Consider the following 16,082-nt stretch of genomic DNA (forward strand, 5'->3'; position numbering starts at 1 on the left):
CTTCCTGACCCAGGGATCCAACGCTCATCTCCAGCGACTCCTGGAGTGGCAGGCGGATTCTTTACCACTGCACCACCTGGGAACAGTTCTGGTCCCTTACTCTCGTGTGTCACTCAGACTCAAAGATGTGCCTATTGTCGTTGCCTGCTCTTGATGGGAAAGGAAGCAGGCACAGCTGTGCCTGGTGAGGTGCGGTGACCCCCTGCTCACCCCCTGCCTGCCAGCCGACCACCCCTCCAGCGGGCCTCTTGTACAGGAGCTCTTCTCGAAGTGAAAATGCCGCATGGCCAGGTACATGGCCGGGGTACAGGTTAGAAATCCACACCCTCCGACCACAGCCGTACAGCACCCCGGGACTATCCATCTTCCCAAACTGTCTTAGTGATCTGCTCAGTGATTGCTAGTGAAAAATGGAGCGTTTCCTGCCAAATCAGTAAACAAGGATGTCACAGTCATCAGCCCTCTAATATGAGCTCCTGTTCTTGCCTGGAAAATTCCACATACAGAGGAATGGCAGGCTACAGTCCATGGGGTCACAAAGACTGAGCATTTGCCTCAAAATGACCTCAAAATGAGCTTCTGACCCGGCAGGAGAAGAATATCCGACAGCCATCAGGACTGCAAGCCACTCCCCAGGGGCGCTCAGGGCGTGAACAGCAGGATGCCGGCCCAGGCAAGCGGAGGTGCATATGAAAAGAATGATTTCAGTGGGCCCAGGCTCTTGCATTTTCCCATACATAGAAAAGCTCTAAGCTCCTTAACTTGGGATAACTGGGTTTCTTCAACACTAATTTTTGATGTTCAGACTACCTGCCCTTTGTTGCAAAACTTCTAGAGAGCCTGGCTCCTCCCCTCGCCTCCTCCAAAGCGGTTCTCTCAGGGTGACTTGAGATGCTGTCTCCGGACTTGAAGTCCTCAAAATTCACACTGGATAAAGCATGACTCTCAACTTTTAGACTGTGAATATTTTTTAAGTCAACAAATAACGATCATGTAGGTCTTCTGAGATACAGCATTATACCAGGTGAATCATTATTATTTTTTGAGATAACATTGGTTAACATTTGCCAACTAAAAAAGATGCATAACTTGAGAGTTGCAAGTTAAGTTTTATTTGAGGCAAAATGAGGCCTGCAGCCCAGGAGGCTGCATCTCAGCTCTGAGAGACTGCTCCAGAGCAGCAGTGGGGGGAGGGTCATGAGGCTTTGGTGAAGGGGGAGTTCAGTACCATGAAGTGCTCATTTTCCAAAAGGCTTTTTTGCTAGGATCTGATGTCACTGTCAAGGGATTTAGTGGTTCTCTAGATATGAGGAGATGCAAGGATCAGTCAGTTCAGTTCAGTCGCTCAGTCGTGTACAACTCCTTGCTACCCCATGGACTGCAGCACACCAGGCCTCCCTGTCCATCACCAACTCCCGGAGTTTACTCAAACCCACGTCCACTGAGTTGGTGATGCCATCCAACCATCTCATCCCCTTCTCCTCCTGCCTTCAATCTTTCCCAGCATCAGGGTCTTTTCAAGTGAATCAGCTCTTCACATTAGGTGGCCAAAGTATTGGAGTTTCAGCTTCAGCATCAGTGCTTCCAATTCAATCTTTCCCAGCATCAGGGTCTTTTCAAGTGAATCAGCTCTTCACATCAGGTGGCCAAAGTATTGGAGTTTCAGCTTCAGTGCTTCCAATGAAAAGCCAGGACTGATCTCCTTTAGGATGGACTGGTTGGATCTCCTTGCAGTCCAAGGGACCCGCAAGAGTCTTCTCCAACACCACAGTTCAAAAGCATCAATTCTTCGGCGCTCAGCTTTCTTTATAGTCCAACTCTCACATCCATACATGACTCCTGGAAAAACCATAGCCTTGACTAGATGGACCTTTGTTGGCAAAGTAATGTCTCTGCTTTTTAATATGCTGTCTAGGTTGGTCATAACTTTTCTTCCAAGGAGTAAGTGTCTTTTAATTTCATGGCTGCAGTCGCCATCTGCAGTGATTTGGGAGCCCCCCAAAAATAGTCTGCCACTGTTTCCACTGTTTTTCCATCTATTTGCCATGAAGTGACGGGACCGGATGCCATGATCTTTGGATGGATATCATAAAATCTGTTCCTAAAAACATCCAACTATCTAAAGACCTGTCCCACCAGATTCCCTGGAGCAGACTACCTCGCTCCGCCCTGCACTCCCTCCGGGGCTATTGAAGGTCAACAGCTATAGCTATTCCTTCTCCGTCGAGGCAGAGAACAAATACCTTTGTTGTTCAGTCATTGGTGATGCTCTTGGTAAGTGCCGATTTGTACTTGACACGATTATATAAGGTTCACGTGTACAACATCCTATTTCAGCTTCTGTATACAGTACAGCGTGAAGTGAAGTGAGTGAAGCCGCTCAGTCGTGTCCGACTCTTTGCGACCCCGTGGACTGTAGCCCACCAGGCTCCTCCGTCTATGCGATTCTCCAGGCAAGAATACTGGAGCGGGTTGCCATTTTCTTCTCCAGGGGATCTTCTTACTTGTCACCAAAAATGTCCTTCCCAGCACTCACTCGTTTTGCCCTCAGCCCCCACCCCCTTCCCCTCGGGTAACTACTGCTCTGTTCTCTCGAGGTGTTTGTTTTCGTTTGGTTTCAGTTCAGTTCAGTTCAGTTGCTCAGTCGTGTCCGACTCTTTGTGACCCCATGGACTGCAGCACGCCAGGCCTCCCCGTCCATCACCAACTCCTGGAGCTTGCTCAGATTCATGTGCATCGAGTCAGTGATGCCATCCAGCCATCTCATCCTCTGTCGTCCCCTGCTCCTGCCCTCAATCTTTCCCAGCATCAGGGTCTTTTCAAATGAGTCAGTTCTTCGTATCAGGTGGCCAAAGGTTTGGAGTTTCAGCTTCAGCATCAGTCCTTCCGATGAATATTGATTTCCTTTAGGAATGATTTCCTTTAGAGACTGGTTTGGTCTCCTTGCCATCCGAGGGACTCTGTTTGGCTTGGCTTGCTCATTTTGTTTCTTTTGATTTGTATTTGTGTTCCTCCATCTGACATATCACTTAGCATAATACCCGCAAGGTCCGTCCATGTTACTCCAAATGGCAATATTTCCTCTTTTTATGATGGAATAATATTATGCGGTGTACACACACACTTCTTGAACTATTCATCTATCAACAGGCATTCAGGTTATTTCCATATTTGGTTATTGGAAATAATGCGGCTGTGAATGTGAGAATGTACGTATCTTTTTGAAGCAGTCTTTTCCTACTCTTCAGATGGATACCCAGAGGTGGAACTGCTGGATCATATGGTAGTTTTATTTTTAGCTTTATGAGGAATCTCCACACTGTTTTCCATAGCAGCTGTACCAATTTACATTCCCACCAACTTATAGGAGGGTTTCCTTTTCTTCACATTCTCTCCAGCACTTACTGTTGCTTGCTTTTTGGATGGCAGCCACTCTAATAGTCATGAGTGGTACTTCATTGCACTTTTTATTACCGTTTTCCTACTAATTAGTAATGTTGAACATCATTTTGTGTGCCTATTGGCTGTCTGTATGTCTTTATTGGAAAAAAGCTTCTATTCAGATCCTCTCTCCCCTTTCCCAAATGAGATTTTTAACCTAGTCTGAGAAATGCTGGGCTGGAAGAAGCACAAGCTGGAATCAAGATTGCCGGGAGAAATATCAATAACCTCAGATATGCAGATGACACCACCCTTATGGCAGAAAGTGAAGAGGAACTTAAAAGCCTCTTGATGAGAGTGAAAGAGGAGAGTGAAAAAGTTGGCTTAAAACTCAACATTCAGAAAACGAAGATCATGGCATCTGGTCCCATCATTTCATGGGAAATAGATGGGGAAACAGTGGAAACAGTGTCAGACTTTATTTTTGGGGGCTCCAAAATCACTGCAGATGGTGATTGCAGCCATGAAATTAAAAGACACTTAACTCCTTGGAAGAAAAGTTATGACCAACCTAGACAGCATATTAAAAAGCAGAGACGTTACTTTGCCAACAAAGGTCCGTCTAGTCAAGGCTATGGTTTTTCCAGTGGTCATGTATGGATGTGAGAGTTGGACTGTGAAGAAAGCTGAACACCAAAGAATTGATGCTTTTGAACTGTGGTGTTGGAGAAGACTCTTGCGGGTCCCTTGGACTGCAAGGAGATCCAACCAGTCCATCCTAAAGGAGATCAGTCCTGGGTGTTCATTGGAAGGACTGATGCTGAAGCTGAAACTCCAGTACTTTGGCCACCTCATGAGAAGAGTTGACTCATTGGAGAAACCCTGATGCTGGGAGGGATGGGGGCAGGAGGAGAAGGGGACGACAGAAGAGATGGCTGGATGGCATCACAAACTCGATGGACGTGAGTTTGGGTAAACTCCGGGAGTTGATGATGGACAGGGAGGCCTGGCGTTCTGTGATTCATGGGGTCACAAAGAGTCGGACATGACTGAGCGACTGAACTGAGCTGAAAGAGTCCTATATTAAGGTTAAACTTGAATGACCCACAATGACTTCCCTTTGTGCCATAGGGATAATATTCTTCCTCCATAAAATCAGTGATTAGGTGTCGCTAAAGGTACACAATAAGCCTCCGACTCTGCAATCCCGTGACCATGGGATTCTCCAGGCAAGAATACTGGAGTGGGTTGCCATTTCCTTCTCCAGAGGATCTTCCGGACACAGGGATCGAACCCAGACTCTTTACTGTCTGAACCACCAGGGACTCACACAATAAGCCTAAAGTTCCCCTTTCAGGAATCTGGAGAATTTGTACTTTGAGTTGAAGGAATTATGGAGAAATGAGACAGCTTCACAAAAAAAAAGAAAGAAGGCCAAAAACAAACTGGCACAAATGCGTGTTTTGAAGTCCCAGCTGGGCCTCCCGACCGGAGACTGGGGCTGGGCCTGGCAGTCAGGGCCTGAATGCCCACCGGGTGAGACCTCCAGGCTGCAGCAGCCAGTCCTCAGGCGCGGGCAACAAACCTACTTTGTTTTGTTCCCTCCTTTGAAGGGAGGGAAGGACCCTGAGGAAGGAAGCGCGGAGGGGCCGCTTTGTGACCCCATGAGAGAGGAGCAGGAAGTCGAGGCGGCGCCAGGCTGCCAGGAACCCTGGGGGGGCAGGACCCACCAGCTGGAAAAAACCCCAGCAGGTCTTGCAGCTTCTGTGACCACTGGGACCACTCCAACAGATCTGGGGGCTGTGGAGGGCTGGGAAGGAGGTGCTCAGACGCCCCAGGGAAATCACTAGCCACGACTGCCCTGCCGCTCCCCTGCATTCCCAGCCTGGGCCCAGGAAGCTGCCTTGGGAAGAGGCCCCCGGTCATCTCTCTGTCCTGTGGCCTTGGGGACCCCTGGTGTGGAAGGTTTCGGACCCGCCAGGCCTCTGCCGCTCACTGGTGCTGTGATATGATTGACACTCTATCCCCTCTTCCATCTGCGGATTCCTCCTGTATAAAATGCGGTCGGTCGTGGTGAAAACGAGAGAGTAGTTTCAGTGTACCAAGAGTGGCTCAGGACTTCCCTGGTGGCTCAGTGGTAAAGCGTCTGTCTACAATGCGGGAGACCCGGGTTCGATCCCTGGGTGGGGAAGATCCACTGGAGAAGGGATGGCAATCCACTCCAGTACTATTGCCTGGAAAATCCCATGGACAGAGGAGCCTGGTAGGCTACAGTCCACGGGGTTGCAAAGAGTTGGACACAACTGAGCGACGTTCTTTCTAAGAGTGGCTCAGGACGTTCAAAGCAGCAAAGCTGGCTGACGCGCAGGGCAGCAGGAGGAAAGGGGTGCAGCATGTCATCCTCATAGCATGGATTTCTGTCCCTGGGGTAAAGGGGAGCCATGAAAGGGATTAGCCCAGGAGACACATGATCAGATTTGCATTTTCCAACGTTGTGCTGGCAGAGGCTGAGGCCGGGAGGAGGCTGCATCCACTGGGGCTCTGGTACCAGCTCCAGGCCAGACACCCAGGGTCCACGTGCCTGCCCTGCCCACTCCCCGCTGCTGCAGACCTACTGAACTTACCCTGCCAATGCCTTAGTTTCCTCATCTGTTAAGTGAAAATAAGAGGATTATGAGAATTAAGTGAGAGACATAAAGCACAAGGCCAGAGTAAGTGCTGAACCCAGGGCAGCCATTACTGTTCATCAGTAAAAACCGTCATTTTAAGCAGAGTACATCATGTGAGACGCCGGGTTGGATGAAGCAAAAGCTGGAATCAAGATTGTTGGGAGAAATATCAACAACCTCAGATATGCAGATGATACCACTCTAATGGCAGAAAGCGAAGCAAAACTGAAGAGCCTCTTGATGAAGGTGAAAGAAGAGAGTGAAAAAGCTGTTTAAAACTCAACATTCAAAAAACTAAGATCATGGCATCTGACACCATCACTTCATGGCAAATAGATGGTGGAAAAGTGGAAACAATGACAGATTTTATTTTCTTGGATTCCAAAATCACTGCAGCCACGAAATTAAAAGACACTGCCTCCTTGGAAGAGAAACTATGACCATCCTAGACAGCATATTAAAAACCAGAGACAACACTTTACCAACAAAGGTCCGTCTAGTCAAAGCTATGGTTTTTCCAGTAGTCATGTATGGATGTGAGAGTTGGACCATAAGGAAGGCTCAGTGCTGGAAAATTTATGCTTTTAAATTGTGGTGCTAGAGAAGACTTTTTATATTTTCGTTCAGAAAGGCCACTTGACTGATGGAGGTAAAACTGAAAGGTGTTCTCCACAGCCCTCCCTCACTCATGTCAGTGGCTTCACTGGGCCCTTGGACTTCAAGATCCAACCAGATCCAACCTAAAGGAAGTCAACCCTGAGTATTCACTGGAAAGATTGATGCTGAAACTGAAGCTCAAACACTTTGGCCATCTGATGCAAAGACCTGACTCGCTGGAAAAGACCCTGATGCTGGGAAAGACTGAAAGTGGGAAGAGAAGGGGAAGACAGAGGATGGGATAGTTGTATGGTATCACCAACTCAATGGACATGAATTGGAGCAAACTCTGAGAGATGGGGAAGGACAGGGAAGGCTGGCATGCTGCAGTCCATGGGGTTGCCATGAGTCAAACATGACCGCATCTGAACAACAACGAAAGAGTCGTAATCAGTGAACGCAGGAGTTTGTGAAGACCAAAAAGGACGCAGTCACTGAAGACCCTTGAGAGTGCCTGAGGAACAGTGTGGCCCGGAGGACACAGTGTAACAGGACTCCCTGGCCCTCCTTGGGTGCCAGGCTGGGAGCTGATGCCTAGATTGGACTCCCGCCCCTCTCCTCCCTGTGCCCTGGCCCGATCCACCCACATGACCCAGCTTCCTGTTTGTGATGCCAAGGCTGGTGGGAGGAAATCAGTGCCCCCACCCTGGGGCTGGAGGGCAGGAATGTGGATGTGCTGACGTCAAAGCGTGTCCTAGTTCTAGGGAAGTCGGGATGGGAAGGGCTTCCTGCAGCTTGCCTTTGATCCCATGGCTGCACTGGAGATGTGAGCCAGCCCAGAAGGAGTCCAACTACAAGAGCAGGTTTTTTTCTGATGGATGCCCCTATAGTGAAGTCAGGGTCCTACCCCCACACGGCTACGTGGTCCAAGGAAATCACCTCCCCCTCCCAGGCTCAGCTTCCCTAGCTATAAGGATCTATGAGTGTCCATTCCAAAGCCTCCTTCACTCCTCGGTCACATATTAGGGGACCCAGCCTGACCTGGAAGGACTGATGCTGAAGTTGAAGCTCCAGTACTTTGGCCACCTGATGAGAAGAACCAACTCATTGGAAAGGACCTTGATGCTGGGAAAGATTGAGGGCAGGAGGAGAAGGGGGTGACAGGATGAGATGGTTGGATGGCATCATGGACTCACTGGACATGAGTTTGAGCAAACTCCGGGAAATGGTGAAGCTCAGGGAAGACTGGCATGTTGCAGTCCATGGGGTTGCGAAGAGTTGGACATGACTTGGAGAGTCAACAGCCTGAGCTGGCTGATGGTGGGGGTAGGAAAGGAGGCCCTGAAGCCAGAAGACTGTGGCCAAAGCATTTCTGGAGGTGGCTGCAAGTGGTTTTCCCATCAGGCCTGCGACGCAGGCTGAACCCTGACCCAGGCACCTCCTGGCCCAGTGACTCAGTTTCCCCAGCTCTGCAGAGGCATAATATACCTCTTCTCAGCCGTGCAGAGGCAGTGAGGCATGGCTGACATGTGTCCATCTGTGGGGGTCCTTCATAATATCATCTATCAAGCACTTGTCACACCCTCAGAGATTTATGTGTTTTCAATTGATTTCAAATTTAATCCTAAGAGATAGAGACTGGGATTGCTTCCATTTTACAGAAGGGTAAACTGAGGCTTCCCTGGTAGCTCAGTGGTAAAGAACCTGCCTGGCAACGCAGGAGCTGAATTGTACTTAGTCGTCCAGTTGTGTGCGAGTCTTTACGATTCCATGGACTGTAGATGACCAGGCTCCTCTGTCCATGGGGATTCTCCAGACAAGAATACTGGAGTGGGTTGCCATGCGTTCCTCCAGGGGATCTTCCCAAACTAGGGATCAAACCCAGGTCTCCTGCACTGTGGGAGACCATCTGAGCCACCAGGGAAGCTCAAGAATACTGGAGTGGGTAGCCTATCCCTATCCAGTTCCCAAACCAGGAACTGAACTGGGGTCTCCTGCCTGCAGTGCGGATGTGGGTTCAATCCCCGGTCAGGAAGATCCCCTGGAGAAGGAACTGTCAACCCACTGCAGTATTCTTGCTGGGGAAGTCCCGTGGACAGAGGAGCCTGGTGGGGCTACAGATAGTCCCTGGGGTTGCAAAGAGTCAGACATGACTTAGTGACTAAACAAAAACAGCAGCTAAGTGAGGCTCAGAGAGGTGAGGGAAGCTGCCCGAGCTCACAGTTAGGAAGTGGCAGAGCCAGAAAAAGAGCACCGTGTATCCCCGACATCAGCAACGCGCCCCTTTGACCACGGCACGGCCATCATCTCAGAGCACGCCGGGCAATCTGCCCCACAGAGGGTCTCCCACCCACTCAGACAGCCTGACCTGCAGGCCCCCAGAATGTGAGGAGGTGGCCCAGACCGTCCAAACCTGTGTGCAGGTCTGCCCTCCCTTCTCCAGGGTGACCACCCGTGTCTCCCTGAGCAGCAGGCTCACCCCTGCCCCGCGCTTCCTGGAGCACAGGGGCTCAGGCTCACCACCCCCGCGTGGTGGGAGTGGAAGAGTGCCCGCCCAGGAGCGCTGGGAGGATGTCCGAGGAGGGCTCAGAGCAAGGTCTTGGGACAGCAGGAGAAACCAGGGGTGAACCTTCTACCCCCCTCCACCCTGTTCTGCTGCTTTGCCTGCCCGCCCTCCCACGGCCTCTCTGCCTTTCTCCAGGACACTGCTCAGCCCCACTGTAGAGCCAGAGAACCTGGGAGAGAGTCCAGACTTGGCCGTCACTAGCGGACCACTTTTCCTTTCTCTGAGTCTCTTTCTTTTTCTGTATAAATACATCAACATAACAGCTGCCTCATTTCAAGATTGTTGGATATTAAGACATGATGTTTTCAAAGTTACCTGGTACAATGTCTGACATAGAGTAGTCACTTGATAAAATCACAGCTGTTGATACTGCTCTTGGTATCTTTTCATTCAAGAGTCCAGACAACAGGAAGAGCTCACTGGGTGTCTGTGAAGCCCTTTCCCCAGACGCCCAGTAGGTGGCGGCAGAGACTCCTTGTTAATTGAAATCCCTGGTGAGCGACAGCTCTCTCAGTGTTCAGGACTGTTAATCCCATCCGCAGTTGATTCCTGAGCACCCCAGCAAAGCGCCCAGGCCCAGGGACAGTGGGAACAGAGGGGAAGGGCAGGGACTTCTAGCCAGTGGATAGGTCGGGAAGGAGAGTAATGACCACTTCGAAAGAAAGCTTGGTTTCAATTCTGCACATATACCCAAAAGTGGGATGGTAGGATCATATGGTAATTCTATTTTTTTATGGTAGAATTAAAATTTTATGGTAATTTCTATTTTCATATGGTAATTCTAATTTAATTTCTTCTCTCTCTCTCTTTTTTTTTGCCATGCCTGTGGCATGTGGGATCTTGGTTCCTGGACCAGAAATTGAACCCATGCCTCCTGCATCGCAAGCAAGGAGTCTGGACTGCCAGGCAAGTCCCTATTTTTAATTTATTGAGGCCCCTTCATTCTGTTTTCAACAGTTGAGTTCAGTTCAGTTCAGTCACTCAGTCGTGTCCAACTCTTTGCAACCCCATGGACTGCAGCACACCAGGCCTCCCTGTCCATCACCAACTCCCAGAGTTTACTCAAACTCATGTCCATTGAGTCGGTGATGCCATCCAACCGTCTCATCTTCTGTCATCCCCTTCTCCTCCCACCTCCAATCTTTCCCAGCATCAGGGCCTTTTCAAATGAGTCAGCTCTTCGCATCAGGTGGCCAAAATATTGGAGTTTCAGCATCAGTCCTTCCAATGAACACCCAGGACTGATTTCCTTTAGGATGGACTGGTTGGATCCCCTTAGTATCCAAGGGGCTCTCAAGAGTCTTCTCCAACACCGCAGTTCAAAAGCATCAATTCTTTGGTCCTCAGCTTTCTTTATGGTCCAACTCTCACATCCATACATGACTACTGGAAAAACCATAACTTTGATCAGACGGACCTATGTTGGCAGAGTAATGTCTCTGCTTTTTAACATGCTATCTAGGCTAGTCGTAGCTTTTCTTCCAAGGAATAAGTGTCTTTTAATTTCATGGCTGCAGTCACCATCTGCAGTGATTTTGGAGCCCCCCAAAAAATAAAGTCTGTCACTGTTTCCACCGTTTCCCCATCTATTTACCATGAAGTGATGGGACCAGATGCCATGATCTTAGTTTTTTGAATGTTGAGTTTTAAACAGCTTTTTCACTCTTTTTCACCTTCATCAAGAGGCTCTTTAGTTTTTCTTCACTTTCTGCCATTAGGGTGGTATCATCTGCATATCTGAAGTTGTTGATATTTCTTCTGGCAATCTTGATTCCAGTTTGTGCTTTATCCAGCCCAGCATTTCTCAGTCCGGTTTTCAACAATAGCTACACCATTTTGCATTCCTACAAACAATGCGCAAAGGTTCCTGTTTCTGCTCATTCTCACCAGCATGTGTTTTCTTTTTCCATTTGTTTTGTTTTGTTAATAATAGCCATCCTGAAAGGAGTGAGGTTTCGATGATTTAGTGATATTGAGCATCTTTTCATATACCAGTTGGCCATTTGTAAGTCTTCTTTGGAAAAATATGCATTCAATTCCTTAGCCCATTTTTAAACTGGACTACTAGTTTGAGTTCTAGAAGTTTCTTATGTCTTTCAGATATATCCTTTGTCAGATCAGTGGTTTGTAAATATTCTCTCCCATTCTGTAGGATGCCTTCTCGTTCAGTTCACTGTGTCCTTTGCTTTGCAGAAAGGTTTAGTCTGGTGATCACTGTAGCACTGTTCACAGTAGCCAAGGTGTGGGAGCAGCCTACGTGTCCACGGACAGGAGAATGGAGAAGGAAGATGCGGTGCATGCGTACAGTGAGGCCTCGCTCAGCCTTGGGAAAGAAGGAAAGCTTGCAATTTGCAACAACATGGATGAACCTGGAGGACACCGTGCCAGGTGAAATCAGCCAACCACAGAAGGACAAACACTGCATGAGTCCACTTGCGTGAGGTCCTTAGAGGCGTCAGATTCACAGAAACAGAGAGTAGAGGGTGGGTGCCAGGGCCTGAGGGCCAGGGCAAGAAGAGCTGCTAATCGAGGTGTCCACACCGAGTTTCAGGGTGAGTGAGCTCTAGGGGTCTGTGTACAGCCTGTGTGTGCAGCTGACCTGCTTAGTGCACCGTGCACCTCAAAATCTCTGAGGACGGTAGGTCTCAAGTGTTTTGGGTTTTTTTTTCCAAAATTTTTTCTATATTGGAGTATAGTTGATTTACAATGGATTCTTTTCAGGTGTGTAGCAAAATGAATTACTTACACATATATCTATTCTTTTTCAGATTCTTTCCCCATATTGTTGTTGTTCAGTTGCTCATTGATGTTTGACTCTTTGGGACCCCACAGACTGCAGCTCACCAGGCTTCCCTGCCCTTCACTGTCTCCTGGGGTTTGCTCAAACGCGTGTCCGTTGGGTTGGGGATGCCACCCAGCCGTCCCACCCCTGCTTCCTGTCGAGGTTACTACGGGTTATTGAGGAGGTGCCCTGTGCTGCACAGTGCGTTCTTGCTGATTTTCTGTTTGAGCGCCGTTTGTCTGTGTTAGGCCCACACGCCCTATCCACCCCCTCCCCCGTCCCCTTTCTGAATCTGCAAGTCTATGTCTGTCTCGTAATTAAGTTCATTAGCATCCTGTTTTAGATTCCACATATAAGTGGTATCATACGTTATTTGTCTTTCTTGGTCTGACTTAAGTGTCATCTTAAGTGTTCATACCACAAGAAAATACTTTGAAAAAAGAACAAGGAAGAAAAGAAAGTTCAGGTGAAAACCATCACTGAAATCTGAAGGACGGTGGGGAGAAGCAGAGGAGGTTTGGGGCTCCCCAGCCTCCACTGCCCTCTTCTCTCCTTCATCTCTTCTGTTCCTTCCTCCTTCCCTTCCTTTCTTCCTTCTCTCAACAAATACGCACCATGTGCCTACTCCATGCTCTGCACTATGCGCTGAGGACGCAGCAGGGAGCCAGACCAAGCCTGTGCCTTCTGGAACCTCCATACTAACAGTGAGACACAAAATGAACAGAAAAACTGAAGAAACAAGAAAGATCCTTGCAGATCCTGGCAAGTATCAGGAAAAGAATAAAACCGAGTGATGGGATTCGGTGCCCAAGCAGAGAGGTAAGGAGGGCAGTGGGCAGCTGGGGGAAGGGTGCGCCTGCCAGAGCAAACAGCCTGTGGGAAGGCTCTGAAGCACTCAAGTCCATCATGTATTGGGGAAGAGGCAAGAGGCAACTGTGAGGTCAGCAACAGACAAGGGGCCCAAAATGCCAGGCTCAGCCAGACATGCAAGGGTGTCTGCAAGCCTGCAGCAACCACAACTGCCTCGAACACTGACAGCACTCTCCAGGTGCCAGGTCCCAGACTCAGCCCACTTTACAGATGGGGAAACTGTGGGAGGAGCCACAGCCGAGGCAGGGTCTTCAGGGCTCCTGGAAACCTCCGGGGCCACTGGTGAGAAAGAAGAGAGAAAGCAGGGCAAATGTAACATGTATCCAGCACCTCTGGGTACCAGGCACCCTGCTGGGCTGTTTGATGTTGAGTCCACCGTCATTCTTACTCCAGAGGAAGGTACCATTGTGATGCCCACCCTAGAGATTGTGAAACTGAAGCATCCAAGAGGAGAGGCAATTTCCTTGAGGCCACAGTCAGGGAGTAGCAGACCCAAGACTTGAACCTGGGTCTTCCTCATTGAGGCAGGGGGTTCCCTGTATCCCCGAAGCCTCAGAGCTCCCTGGAGGCCATTCTTCCTCAGACCCTACAGGCACCCTGGCTGCCGCTCCTCAGGGTCCTTTGATTCTGCCCATCAGCTTGTCCAGTCCATACAACCACGAGGTCCCCTCTGTCCCCCACTGCCAGTACTCCAGCACATCCCATCATCTCTCCCTGGATGGCTGGGCCCTGTTTCCTTCCTCCCTAACACTGCGACAGTCTAAGAAGCTCTATTTCCTTCTGTCCGGCCATCTCCGCATCTGACTGTACCCTAACACTGCACCAGTCTAAGATGCCCTAGTTCACTTCTGTCCAGCCATCTCCCCATCTGACTGTACCCTAACACTGCAACAGTCTAAGATGCCCTAGTGCCTTCTGTCTGGCCATCTCCCCATCTGACTGTACCCTAACACTGCAACAGTCTAAGATGCTAGGTTCACTTCTGTCCGGCCATCTCCCCATCTGACTGTACCCTAACACTGCGACAGTCTAAGATGCCCTAGTTCACTTCTGTCCGGCCATCTCCCCCATCTGACTGTACCCTAACACTGCGACAGTCTAAGATGCTCTAGTGCCTTCTGTCCAGTCATCTCCCCCAACTGACTGTACGTTAACACCGCGACAGTCTAAGATGCTAGGTTCACTTCTGTCCGGCCATCTCCCCATCTGACTGTACGCTAACACTGCGACAGTCTAAGATGCTAGGTTCACTTCTGTCCGGCCATCTCCCCATCTGACTGTACCCTAACACTGCAGCAGTCTAAGATGCCCTAGTTCACTTCTGTCCGGCCATCTCCCCCATCTGACTGTACCCTAACACTGCGACAGTCTAAGATGTTCTAGTGCCTTCTGTCCGGCCATCTCCCCATCTGACTGTACCCTAACACTGCGACAGTCTAAGATGCTAGTTCACTTCTGTCCGGCCATCTCCCCATCTGACTGTACCCTAACACTGCGACAGTCTAAGATGCCGTAGTGCCTTCTGTCTGGCCATCTCCCCATCTGACTGTACCCTAACACTGCAACAGTCTAAGATGCTAGGTTCACTTCTGTCCGGCCATCTCCCCATCTGACTGTACCCTAACACTGCGGCAGTCTAAGATGCTCTATTTCCTTCTGTCCGGCCATCTCCCCATCTGACTGTACCCTAACACTGTGACAGTCTAAGATGCCCTAGTTCACTTCTGTCCGGCCATCTCCCCCATCTGACTGTACCCGAACACTGCGACAGTCTAAGAGGCTCTAGTGCCTTCTGTCCGGCCATCTCCCCCATCTGACTGTACGCTAACACCGCGACAGTCTAAGATGCTAGGTTCACTTCTGTCCGGTCATCTCCCCCATCTGACTGTACCCTAACACTGCAGCAGTCTAAGATGCCCTAGTTCACTTCTGTCTGGCCATCTCCCCCATCTGACTGTACCCTAACACTGCGACACTCTAAGATGCTCTAGTGCCTTCTGTCCGGCCATCTCCCCATCTGACTGTACCCTAACACTGCGACAGTTTAAGATGCCCTAGTGCCTGCTGTCTGGCCATCTCCCCATCTGACTGTACCCTAACATTGCAACAGTCTAAGATGCTAGGTTCACTTCTGTCCGGCCATCTCCCCATCTGACTGTACCCTAACACTGCGACAGTCTAAGATGCCCCAGTTCACTTCTGTTCGGCCATCTCCCCCATCAGACTGTACCCTAACACTGCGACAGTCTAAGATTCTCTAGTGCCTTCTGTCCGGTCATCTCCCCCATCTGACTGTACGCTAACACTGCGACAGTCTAAGATGCTAGGTTCACTTCTGTCTGGTCATCTCCCCCATCTGACTGTACCCTAACACTGCAGTAGTCTAAGATGCCCTAGTTCACTTCTGTCCGGCCATCTTCCTCATCTGACTGTACCCGAACACTGCGACAGTCTAAGATGCTCTAGTGCCTTCTGTCCGGCCAACTCCCCATCTGACTGTACCCTAACACTCCGATAGTCTAAGATGCTCTAGTTCACTTCTGTCCGGCCATCTCCCCATCTGACTGTACCCTAACACTGCGACAGTCTAAGATGCTAGGTTCACTTCTGTCCGGCCATCTCCCCATCTGACTGTACCCTAACACTGCGACAGTCTAAGATGCCCTAGTTCACTTCTGTCCGGCCATCTCCCCCATCTGACTGTACCCTAACACTGCGACAGTCTAAGATGCTCTAGTGCCTTCTGTCCGGTCATCTCCCCCATCTGACTGTACGCTAACACTGCGACAGTCTAAGATGCTAGGTTCACTTCTGTCCGGTCGTCTCCCCCATCTGACTGTACCCGAACACTGCAGCAGTCTAAGATGCCCTAGTTCACTTCTGTCCGGCCATCTCCCCCATCTGACTGTACCCTAACACTGCGACCGTCTAAGATGCTCTAGTGCCTTCTGTCCGGCCATGCCTCCCATCTGACTGTACCCTAACACTGCGGCAGTCTAAGATGCTCTATTTCCTTCTGTCCGGCCATCTCCCCATCTGACTGTACCCTAACACTGCGACAGTCTAAGATGCCCTAGTTCACTTCTGTCCGGCCATCTCCCCTATCTGACTGTACCCTAACACTGCTACAGTCTAAGATGCTCTAGTGCCTTCTGTCCGGCCATCTCCCCCATCTGACTGTACGCTAACACCGCGACAGTCTAAGATGCTAGGTTCA

General features: G+C 49.8%; 1 non-coding gene across 1 annotated transcript; it reads left to right on the forward strand.

Annotated features, from left to right (window-relative positions):
- The first annotated feature begins 5,501 nt into the window (after nucleotides 1-5,501).
- Nucleotides 5,502-5,572, forward strand: TRNAC-ACA (transfer RNA cysteine (anticodon ACA)). Its single transcript has one exon. It is a non-coding gene; the product is annotated as a tRNA-Cys (tRNA).
- The last annotated feature ends 10,510 nt before the right edge of the window (nucleotides 5,573-16,082 follow it).

The sequence above is a fragment of the Capricornis sumatraensis genome, chromosome 18 (genome assembly GCF_032405125.1).
Source record: "Capricornis sumatraensis isolate serow.1 chromosome 18, serow.2, whole genome shotgun sequence".
Classification (NCBI taxonomy): domain Eukaryota; kingdom Metazoa; phylum Chordata; class Mammalia; order Artiodactyla; family Bovidae; genus Capricornis; species Capricornis sumatraensis.